Source organism: Delphinus delphis, chromosome 8, assembly GCF_949987515.2.
Source record: "Delphinus delphis chromosome 8, mDelDel1.2, whole genome shotgun sequence".
NCBI lineage: Eukaryota > Metazoa > Chordata > Mammalia > Artiodactyla > Delphinidae > Delphinus > Delphinus delphis.
In genome coordinates, this window is record NC_082690.1 from 12458354 (window position 1) to 12470767 (window position 12414).

Here is a 12414-nt window from a genome sequence, read left to right on the forward strand (position 1 = left end):
AGGCTGTGTGACCAGCAAAGATCCCACATCTGGAAAAGTGGCTGCAACTGGGGTTACTACTTGTTCAAATTTGCTGCATATCACTGTCATCCATCACGATCCATCTGGTTTTTGTAGGGGTCAGAATGGTGCATTAAATGGGATGTGATGGGGACCATCACCCCTGCATTCTTTTGGTCTTGAGGGTGAGCTATCTTTGCCATTGCCTCCTGGGATAAAGTATTGTTTTGATTTACTATCTTAGCCAGAGGATAAGATTTAGAGGATTCCTCTTGGATTTATTTCTCAGTTGATAAATCTTATTACACAGTCCAAGGAACCATGTGTGGCTCCCGCCAATTTTTAAGCATGTTCGTTTCAACTGTACATTTTGGGTATCAGAGAAATGACCACTGAGTGGGTCTGTGAATAAGTGGAGACACTGTAATTTGGACCTGGGACAAGACTCCATGTATTACCTGGTTCCCGAAGCCCCCACTCCAACAGGGTGATCATGAAGATCTCAGATATCAGTGTGTCTTCACAATACCTAGTCATTCCCCTTTTCTAAATAAATGACTGTCTTTCACTTTGCCTTTTCTGGAAGGATTGGGAAAATTATTTTCACATATGCTTTCTGTGTTCCATAAATTTTCTTCATGGGAACTCAGCCTCTCTTTCAAGTAATGGGCTCTGGATTTGTTCCAGAAACTGCTCAGAGGATTTTGACTCTTGATTGGAGTGACTACCTTCAGTTTCCTATCATCCACGCTTGATTTCTTTCGGTTCTATGAATTAAGCAACTTCCTTGTTAGCTGCCCATCATCTTTCCCTAAGGATTAATAAGAACCATCTTTTATTAATCATCTCCATGGCAGTCCTGCAGGAAGTGGCACATATTCTTTTGCAAAGCCAAGACCTAAGAAAAGGAATAAATGTCCTTAAAAAAAGGCATAAATGCCAGCTTAACGAGGAGGAGTGGGCCTGGACCTGCTCGAGTTCATCAACACAGATGTCCCAGTTCTCAGGGTTTCATTTCTTCCTAATCAGGGTCCTAATCTTGGCGTAGCAGCTACCCAGGGTCTGAGAATTCAGCCTCCACTGGGATTCTGCTACACCTATCATTAAGTGGCCCTGGTCCTCGGCTTTCTGATTCTTTAGCTGCAGAAGAGGAGGTCTCTTTAAATACTGGCTTTCACAGTTAACCTTTAATTGATGATTAATCACCCACAGCCTTTCATTGTCATTCCTCAATGCATCAGTAGCCCCCAACAACAGTTATTCAACTTCATAGTCTGTGTCTTTCAGGTTCCAGAGATATCCTTCCTAGTGCATTTCATTACACGCGTATCCTATCCAGTTTACCACTGGTGGAAGTTATAACAATTGTACCATGACAGCATGCCAGGAGCTACTCATTACCTCTTACCAGCCGGTGATGCAGTCCTGATTGCCAGCTAGCTGGTGGTGTGGCTCCAAAACTTATTTTAGAGTCTGCTTCCAAGAACGCATGGTACCAATTGTCTCAGGTCAGAATTACTTTTTTAAAAAATTTTTATTTTATTTTGGAGTACAGTTGATTAACAATATTGTATTAGTTTCAGGTATACTGCAAAATGATAGTTATACATGTATCTATTCTTTTTCAAATTCTTTTCCCATTTAGGTTATTACAGAATATTGAGGAGAATTCCCTGCACTGTACAATAGGTCCTTGTTGGTTATCTGTTTTAAATATAGCAGTGTGTACATGTCAACCCCAAACTCCCAATCTCTCCCTCCACTCAACCCTTCCCCCTGGTAACCATAAGTTTGGTCTCTAAGTCTGTGAGTCTGTTTCTGTTTTGTAAATAAGATCATTTGTATAATTTTTTCTAGAGTCTTCATATAAGCAGTATCATATGATATTTGTTTTTCTCTGTCTGACTTACTTCACTTAGTATGATAATCTCCAAGTCCATCCATGTTGCTGCAAATGGCATTATTTCATTCTTTTTTTATGGCTGAGTAATATTCCATCATACATATGTTCCACATCTTTATCCATTCATCTGTCGATGGACATTTAAGTTGCTTCCACGTCTTGGCAATCGTAAACAGCGCTGCAATGAACATTGGGGTACATGTATCCTTTCGAACCATGTTTTTCTCCAGTATATGCCCAGGAATGGGAATGCAGGATCATATGGTAGCTCTGTTTTTAGTTTCTTGAAACACACTCTGAGGTAGAGATTTGCATGTAGGAAGCTTTGGGGGTTGTTCTTGTGAGAAATACCTGTAAAGGAGTGAGGGTAGCAGATTGGGCAGAGGGGAGGTAGGAGTGTGGTGCTATTGCAGTAGAACTGGCAGCACTGTTCCAAATGAAGCCAAGGGGGCTTAACTCTTATACCCCCCTTAGGGACCAATCAGTGGATGTGGGATGTCTCCAGGGATGGGGCATAACTTTGGTGAAGTGGCTCCCATTGGCTAAGGACAGGTCTCAGGGAGAGACTCAGCTGCGAGCCCTCAGCAGCAAATGCCCCTGGCTTGGGTATTGTACTGGGGGCCTTTGGGACTGAAGGACTCTTCCCGGCCACCACAGCATCCCCTCTGCTTGATGAGAATGATAACGTGAAAGGGGATCAGGAGAACTGAGGGTGTGCACAAAAGATAACTGATGGTTGCCCATGCCTTTCAGTTTCGTCAGGAGAAAAGTTGGGGTGAGGATAGTGAAAGAGTGGAAGGATCAACAAATTGTAGATTCCTGAGGGGTTGAAGGATTATTGGAGTTAGAGCAAGTGGTAGAAATTAGTCTGAAAAGATAGTTAAGGGCTAGCATGTGAAAGGCCCTAAGCATCCAGTTGAGGAATTTGGCTTGTGTCCCATAGAAAATAGGTAAGTGATAGAGATTTAAAAACACCCATTTGTCTTAATCATATGTGATTTAGAAAGCTTAAACTTGCAGTGGCTTAGACACACATATAGTCTAGAACAAGGGCAGCCAATTAAGATGCTTTTGCAATAATCCAGGGTTAGTCCTGGCTTCACATGCTAGATATTTGTGTCAGAGACTGCCAATTGCCTATCCAACTCTATTCTCCCTTATTCCATAGGAAAGGCCTCTATATTGTCAAATGTAGTGTTGTGTGTAGCCTTCCTTACAGATAGAAGGGGCCATTGAATGTAAGAGAAAGGCACTGGACACAGCTTTTGAGAAGTCCATGCTGAGGTAGTTAAATCAGCTGCAGGCAAGTGTGGAAAGCTGACTAATGCCCCCCAAAGATGACCATGTCCTAATCCCTGGTACCTGTGAATATGTTAACTTACATGGAAAAGAAGGATTAAAGTTGCAGATAGAATTAAGGTGGTTAATCAGCTGGATCCTAGATTATCCAGGTCGGCCCAATGTCATTACATGGAGAAGTGTAAGTGAAAGAGGGGGAAGAGTTCAAAGTAACGCAACATAAGAAGGACTCAACCCGCTAGAGGAAGGGGCCCAAAGCCAAGGAATGCTGTGGCCTCCAGAAGATGGAAAAGGCAAGGAAATAGATTCTCTCCTGTAGGCTCCAGAAGGAAATGCTGCCCTGCTGACACCTTGATTGTACCCCAGTGAGACCTAGGTCAGATTTTTAACCTGTAAAACTGTAGGGTAATATACATATATATATATATATATATATACGTGTGTGTGTGTGTACATATATATATATATATATATATGTACACACACACACACACACACACACACACACACACACACACACACACATATATTTTTTAAGCCACTAAGTTTGAGGTAATTTGTTACAGCAGCAATAGAAGACTGATACAGCAGTCATTTTTACTTTTTACTTCACCCTTGCTTCTTTCTAACTTCTGGAAAGCAGATGTGATGGTTGGAGTTCAGCCGCCGTATTGGACTATAAAGCAAACGTGAGGATGGACAGTGTGCATTAAAGATGTTAGACCAAAAAGATAGACTTGGGTGGCCAAGTTTTGGACTATCAACCTCTGAATTTCTTTTAAATGAGAGAAAAGTACTTAAGAGACTGTAATCAGGTTCCTATTAACAGTTACGTATAATTCCTGACTAAAATAATAGTGTAGGTTGGATATCCTTATCACCCTTACACTCAACATACTCAGTCCAGTAAATGTTTGAGCTGACCATATGTTAGACATGATTTTCTTTCCTGATTTCTGCTAAAGGTACCACCATTCTCTTTAAACACATATTGGATTGGCTAATAAATAGTTTCCCAAATATGCCTCCCATTTTCCTGATTCTGTGGCTCCGAGCCCCGGACACACCCACCCATACACACCCCCACACACCGTGGTTTCCGTAACTTATTCTCTCTCATCATTTCCCTTCTATTTCCTCCCTTTCACTTACATTCACTGTTTATTCGTTTTTACATAGTTATTTATTTATTTACATTGTCACCAGAATGTAAGCTCCCTGAGGATAGGAACCATGTCCATCTCAGTCACTACCCAATTTCTAGGGCCCAGATGAGTGTCAGAGTAGAGGCTCACTAAATATTTGTTAATTGAATGGATGAGTGTGCTGTCACTGTAAAGACCCTCTTAGCGTCGCATAGAGGCGTCTTAAAATTCAGACTGGAAAAGACAATGACTGTTTCCGTCAACACACCCTTAGATTCAGGATGAGTGCTCAACCTCATGGGAGAAGACAAACAAACAAACCCACTGTTTCGTGATGGCAGGGAGGCCAGGCTGTCTACAGGTCAAAGCACCAGCCTTGATAGAGGGTCCCTCCCCTCTGTGTCTGGGGCTTCTCTGATCTCTGGGCCATCTCTTCAGATCAAATGAATAAACGTCCTTCCTATTTTACTGTATGGCAGGCTGTGAGATTATTTCGCTGTTCGAAATTCCATTTGTCCTGAGCGTCATCTAACTGCTGGAAACTTAGTTTGCTCTGTTAACAGGACAAATAAACACTTGGAATAGGGAACTAAATCTTATTCTTCCCTTAGGCAAAGCCTGAAGCAAACAAAACACGCCCCCCCCCCCATGTCTAAACTTACCCCAGACCTCATAATTACAGGAAGGAAAATATGTCTGAGGAAATTTTATTTATTCAACAGCAGGCAAGGAAATATTTTATGCTGCAAGGGTCTTCGGTAAGGGAAGTGTGTCCTAGCAGCTCAGCAGTGGCTGCTGAAAATGTTACAGGTATGGAGAAGCAATGGATTGACTCATAAGGTACACAGAAACCCCTTTTATTAATCCAAGGAATCAATGCTGGCTAGGCAGGCTTTGTATTAGAGGCTGGACGCACCATATTCCTCTGTACACTTAGAGAATTTCTATTTTTTTCATCCTCTGTGACGTCATTTCTTTTCAAACACAGATCGGTGCGTGTGTGTCTAGGCAAATAAGTACTTTAACTCCAAATGAGTAATAATATTTATAATTTGTTATTTGATAAAGAACAGAAACTTATAAATGGTATCCTGAAAATATCAGAAGGAAAACAAAAGACATTTTGTTATTATTAATTTTAATTATAAAATGCCCTTTCATTACTGTGCTGGCTATGTTAGGCTCTCTCTGTCTACCTTTCCTCCATCTCTTTTTACCCCAACCCTTTTCATTTGCAGGATAAGAATCCTGCCTTCTCAGACTGTCAGAGAAATAGTCTATTTTTAAATTTCCAGAATGTCAGTCCTCCCGTCATGAAACATGACAGAGGGATTTAAAGAAAGGGAAAGCATTGTTTGAAAAATCATTTTTTTTGGTGTGACCTCGACAGCACAGCAGATTAAATCTGAATTTTGAACATATTTTCAGACTGTCTACTGGCATGTAGCATTTCAGAGAGAGATAACATGTAAGTTATCAGAAAGGATCCATTTGGGGTAGAAATTAGAAAAAAAATTTTTTAGCCAGAAACTAAGGATCCTCATGGTGTGTTCTAATATGTAGATGACCCTTATTCTGATCTGGGTTTGGAAGCTTGATCCGGAAAGGCCTTTAAACTGGCATTTAGGACATGGTGTTCTTTAGGAAAAAAGCGAGTTTTCTTTGCTCCAGGGGAACTGCAGTTTAGGACAGACACAAAGCTGGGAACACAACTAAGGGCAGAAAAAAATTCACCCCCGTGTTCTATTTGTCAAACTGACCTGCAGGTCACAACCTGAAAGTTTATGGATCGGTGAGGCCTTGTCTCTGCATAAGCATGTTTTCTGGACTTTGGCTGGAGCTAAATTCCTGACTTCTGAAAGCGGAGTGGGTGTGGACTTCCAGCAGGAATAGCCAGTGGGAAGGAAGTAATATTCATTAAGAGTGTCTCATGCAAGCCGTGCAGGGCTAAGCATGCTCAGTGTGAATTCTCCTGTAGCCTGTCAAGCTATGTTTGAACCCGTTCCAGAATACTGGATTTACTTTTTTTTTTTTTCCACGAGGAAGAATGCTCGATTAGACTGCATTTTGCCCTGCTTTTCTCTCTCTTTCTTCCCTTTCTTTCTTTCTCTCTTTCTTTCTCTTTCTTTTCCCTCTCATTTCTTCCTGCCAGAAGATTGGAAACAATATCCTTTTCCGATCAGTTCAGTAATACAATGTCCTTCAATGTTCACACGAGCATTTCAGTGGAGAAGAAAAGAAACTTTGCTACCTGGGAACAGAAGACTACTTAGGTCTGTGAATGCTAATAAAGTCCTTAAGGACTTCTGGAGCCAGGAGTTAACTTTTCTCAACTGTTAAGGTAAAATCTACAGCGAATTTAATTGCCTTTTCAACTAAGTGGGTGGACATCAAAAAAATTTTTTTCCACACAAGAAGTATGTTTTTCATATGTTGGAGTGATTTTCCAAACACAGGGAAAATATGTCTTTTGGTTAATTTGCATTTGAAAGAACCTCTTTTTGTATTAGAGGTTCTCTCTCTCTACCACAAATTACGTGTTTTTCAAACAAATATTGTGGTGAGCTGATGTAGCCATAATGGTCTGAATGTGGATGTGTTCTGTGTTATATTAATTCTTGGCGTGGGTCGGTTTGGTGAAAGTTATTGCTTTTGTTGCTGCCAAAGATGAAAGAGAGTTTGTTTTTTCATTGCTGTTGTTTTTGGAACTTTTGGTGGGCTTTGAGGCTGCACTGGGAGCCCCTTATAGAGAGGAGAGCCATCGCTTTCTACGTTTAATGTGCATTTTTCTCAATGTTCAACTCTAACTCTGAGAAAAGGGGAAGGGGATACAGATTTTATTTTAGAATCTGTGTAGGAGTGGAGTTTTTTTGTGTGTTTTTTTTTTTTTTTTTTTAATGTAGTTTTGGAGGGAAACAGTATTTAGAAAGGCAGAAACAAGGTTTGTAATGACGGAATTAAATCAAGACCTTCTGGGTGAAACTAAGCAGGGAATGCAAAAATATTGCCTGCTATAGACTCACTGATTTAGTTTAGGTTAATAAGTTTAGCTTTTAATTCAAAAAGTAGATCAGACTTTAAAGTGCTGTCTTTATACTGTCAATGGATAACACAGAAAACTCAGGTTAGAGAGATGTTAGGATCTCAGAAATAGCAAGTTAGCAAAGGCGGCCCCTTTAAAACATCTGAGGACTGAGGTTATGAAACCACATGGCTTCACGTAGGAACAGTGCATCCTGGGCTAAAGCAGTTTAATTTTATTCAAGAATTTTAAGAGTAAAAAGGGGATTTATTTCTTTTCAAAAAAGAACAGCCAGGCGAGGATTATTGATCATTCAGGGATTAAATATTTGCTGGAATACAAAGCATCACATATTATCAATGTGTAAATCAGACTGGCCAGCTATTCAGGGGATGTAAATGAAAATACCATAGCTTCATACGAACTCAAATGTATCAGCACCTCTGCCCTTCATTCTCCATCTTTATGTCCCAGAAAGGAATGATAGAGGTGGGGCAGCATGTGAAATAAGACATAGCTGAGGGGCTGACCTTGCTCTTTTAACTTCTGTCCATCTGTTCTTACTGGGCAGCTGAAGCAGTGAGCAAAGTGGGAGGGAAGGCACCTCAGGGGAGACGAGGACGAAGAGGCCAGACCCCGCCAGGGCTGTGATCTGCTCCCCATACTGTGACTTAGACATGAGTAGAGGAGCTAAGTGGATGCATCTAAATCCACTTCCTTCTGCTCCCCGGGCTTTGATTTAGTACCATTGCTGCGGTTCTGCACCTGCCTCTGTTTTTCATAAGTAAAAGCTTCTCCGATGCCTAGATGGTGGATTATTTGATATAGGTCGATCCCCAAGGAAATAGCCAAAGTAATTCAGTCTTGTTTTGGTTATTCCTTTCTTCCCTAACATGTGGTGTAGATCTTGATGGGTTTAATTGAAACAACAAATCCTCTCTGGGATGGGAGAGCACAGTTCTCCATGAAAGTGTGTGTGTGTGTGTGTGTGCGCGTGTGCGTGTGCGTGTGCGCGCGCGTGCACTCTGGGCTCTGGGACAGCGCTGCCCTGGGAGGCTTTGTATGGCAGAGGGCATTTTTCTGGAGTCAGGGGCCCTTTCACTGTCTTGACTCTGTCTGTGTTTAGAGAGAGGAGACATGCATTCTGGAGCATTCTGTAACTCTTTTCTCTGACTCCCCTTTTCTATCGCTGCACCCCTCTCCAACCCTGTCCCCCCCCCTTCATGACCTGTGTCTTAAAGAATAGCACTGAAAGCTTTTGAGGCACAAAGGAAAACCAAAGGGTATGCATAGAGGCAGAGAACAAAGACAGGCCTCTTCTTGTTCACATCTGGATAAAATTTAGATTGTGACAAGGGAAAGTGAGTGGGAGGAAAAAAAAAGGCTGACATCACATTTAAAAAAATGCATATAATTGACTACCTAGAGGTTTTCTTGTCTCAAGTGTTAGAAGTGTTTTTGTATCCTGCCCACACCCTAACAACTGGGCTTGGGGAAGGCAAGCATCATATCCTTATTTCACAGTGGAGTCCAGTGGCTTGTCCAGAGCAGTGGCCGAGTTAGAACCAGCACACAGAGCCCTCAAGCTCCAGTCCAAGACTCTACCCACATAAAAATAGGAGTAATCTGGGGTCAGTTTCTGTATCTTGGACTCAGTTTCCCCATTCACTTTGAGGTTTTGGACGATAGTTATTTTGTGCAACAGTGTCTCAGACTGACTCCATTGCTGTGATGGTTTCTTAACTTGGAGAAGTGCTTGAAACCTTTCAGGGAACTTCTACACCTTTCCTTTTATCTTACCTTGAACACTACCCACTAAAATAGATTGGGCCAGTGTTGACATTTTCCTTTGACAAATGATGAAATCGAAAGATTGAATGACTTGCGGCCTGAGGTCAGATAGAGGATGGGAATTCAGGTCGCCCAACTCAGGACTTGAAGTTCTAGACCATCCTGAATCTAGGTGGGAACCTCTGGGCTCCTGAGGAAGGGAGGATATAATAAGAGGAGTTCCATGATTCATGAAGGTGAGAAGAGTGGCAGTGCCAGGGACTTTAAATATGGAAGGAGAAAACTCAGGCTGGAAAAGTGACGTGCGTCAGCCACAGTCACGCTTGGGGTGCTGGGGAGCTGGCTTTGAGTCCTGTCTGTGGGACTCCAGGGTGTGTGCCATCTGGTGTAGTGACAAAGCACACGGACTTTTCTGGGTTGCTTTGTGTCTCTGTTTCCTTGCACGTAGAATGGGGATACGTAGCACAGGGTTGCTGTGAGGGTTAGATGAGATGATGCTCTGTGTAGAGTAAACCCTCTGATGTTTTGAACAGTGCGTGCTCTTATTGTGGTTTGTGTTCTGTGTCTCCCAAGCTAAAGTGTCAGCTCTTCTTACTGGGATTTCCAATCAGCTCTTAGCTCAACTCTCAGCTCCTCAGGACGCCTGTGATGGTGAGTTAATAACCTCATCAGATGAGCGGCACCTCGGGCATATTGATTGAAGACTTGGAAGCTGTGCTGGATGGTCTAAGGAGATAAGTGAGACAAGAGCAGGGGTCACCTTGGTCTCTGTCCAGGGAGAGGCTGGAGGGAGGTCATAGTCTGAGAGAAGTGGTACTGTTGGGTCAGCTCTAGTTACCTCTGGGGGCCTTCAAGTGCTGCAAGCAGGCTCCTTGCATGGAAGGAATCTGCATGAGGGAAGAATGGTTAGTCCGCGTTATTCCCCGACCATGGGTCTCATGGGTCTCATAGAAAGAAGAGTGAAGGCACATATACAGGCAAGCCATGGAATTGTCAAGAGTTTGTATTTCTTGGCCCTTCTGAACAGCACCAACTGGGCTGTTGACGTTGATGGAGTATGTGGGCTCTGAAGCTCCTGGGCTTAGTGTGGCATTGTGTTATCAAGGTGCCCTTAGAGAACTCGAGGGCCCAATTCTGACCGAGTCAGTGCTTACCCATTGAGTGTTCTCTGGATAGAGAGGTGTAAGCCCACTGTCACAGGGCTGCAAAACGAGACGGAGGGCAGGGCCATTTCCCTCAGAGCACGCTCAGTCTCGCTGAATAAACGGTGCCTATAAAGGCGCAGAGCCCTGACGTGTAGACCAACAGAACAGGTGTGGAGAGGCAGAAGCACGAAGCACGCTTCAGGAACAGTGGAGGACGAGTAAAGACTTTAAATGCTGATTTAATACTCAAACGCTTTAGAGTTCAGTGTTCTCCTTCATACGCCTCACATCTTCAGCCACTTGTCCTTGCTGGGAAGGGAAGGTCACTCTGAGGCGATGGGGGTAGATGGGTGTTGGTTTCTTGAGTATATAATATATATATATTACCCAACCCCAGATTTTATGCTTTACCAACGTTCTTTAAAGTTCACAATATCCCTGGGAAGTTTCAAGAGGAGGACATCTGGTCTGACGGGAGAAGTACACAGTCGGCACTCTGTATCCACGGGTTTGGCATCCGCTGATTCAGCCAACCATGGACGGCCTGTGGAGGCCAACTGGACTAACCCATTGTACGTAAAACTTGAGCATGCGTGGATTTTGGTATCTGTGGGAAGGTGGGGGTTCCTGGAACCAATACCTTGTGGATACTGAGTGTCAATTGCGTATGGCAAAGAGGATTCATGTGACCCGCCCACTGGGCATACCATGTGTAATAGGGAAGTCTCCACAAAGCATCTGAGGTGGAAAAAGATGGCTGTGACCCAATAGACTTGGCTCTTGAGTAGTATTTCTGCAGGTTTCTTAGATGGGGGATACCCATGTCTTGTGTAATTCTGGATCCATCTACATGTATGGTCCAGAGTTGGGCAAGTCTGGCCCCAGGAAGAGGTGGTGCTTAATGCTCTGTGCACTGCCTGCCTTTGGAGAGGTGTTCCATGTGAACAACAGATTCAAATTATCTTCCTCCCCAACAATTAGATCCTTAAAAGTTTTGCAGCTTCAGAAGTGAAGACCTCAGTACTCATTAGTATCATGTAGTATCATGATAGGTAGTATCATGTAGTTTAAAAACAGTTTGGAGTGAAATGACTGGGATTTGGGTCCTGACCCTGAAATTTTCTAGCTGTGTGACTTTGAGTCAATTATTTCACTTCAGTGTGCCTGAAATTTTCATCTGAAAATTGGAATGTAAGCGAGAATTTCCTCAAGTGGGAAGAGCAAATGTTAACGTGATTTTTAAAAATGTAGCCTGCTATGCAAATACCTGTTATTACTCTTGTCCCCTGGCTGTTATCTCAGAGTTCTAGTGTTTTCACCTTTTCTGTTCTCTCTCACTTACTTAGATGGAAGTTGGCATGATTAATGGAGCTGTGCAAACTGCTTTGGATCAGTGTACTAAAAACTTTTTATTTTTTCGAATGAAGTATAGTTGACATACAATGTTACTTTAATTTCAGGTGTATAACATACATTACGGTATGATCACCATGCTAAGTCTAGTTACCATCTGTCACCATTTAAAGTTATTATAATATTATTGACTATATTCGCTATTCTGTATATTACATCCCCATGAATTATTTGTTTTATAACTGGAACTTTGTGCCTCTTATTCCCTTTCACCTATTTCACCCACACCCCAACCCCTCTCTCCTCTGGAAACCACCAGTTTGTTCTCTGTATCTATGAGTCTGTTTCTGTTTTGTTTATTTTTTGTTTTTTAGATTCTACATGTAAGTGAAATCATCTGGTATTTGTCTTTGTCTGACTTATTTCACTTAGTATAATACCCTCTAGATCCATCCATGTTGTCACAGATGGTGAGATTTCATTCTTTTTTATGGCTGAATAGTATTCCGTGTGTGTGTGTGTGTGTGTGTGTGTGTGTGTGTGTGTCTCACATTTTCTTTATCCATTCATCTGTTGATGGACATTTCAGTCCTTTCTACTGAAATCTCTTTAATTGCTCAAAGTAACTTTACATTTCCTAAATTAGTGAAAGATGGAAGACTTTGAAAGGACAGGAAAACTAGATTGAAAATGTAGCCAGAGCAGAATTAGATTGAGCATGCGAAGTTCCAAGAAGTTGCAATGAGAAATGAACAA

At 42.2% G+C, this 12414-nt stretch overlaps 1 long non-coding RNA gene across 1 annotated transcript in view; it reads left to right on the forward strand.

The window, feature by feature from the left end:
- The first annotated feature begins 6225 nt into the window (after positions 1-6225).
- LOC132429452 (uncharacterized) overlaps positions 6226-12414 on the forward strand; it is a 259274-nt gene continuing 253085 nt past the window's right edge. Inside the window, exon 1 of the long non-coding RNA XR_009520352.1 lies at positions 6226-6688. This is a non-coding gene — a long non-coding RNA (uncharacterized lncRNA). The remainder of the gene's footprint in view (positions 6689-12414) is intronic.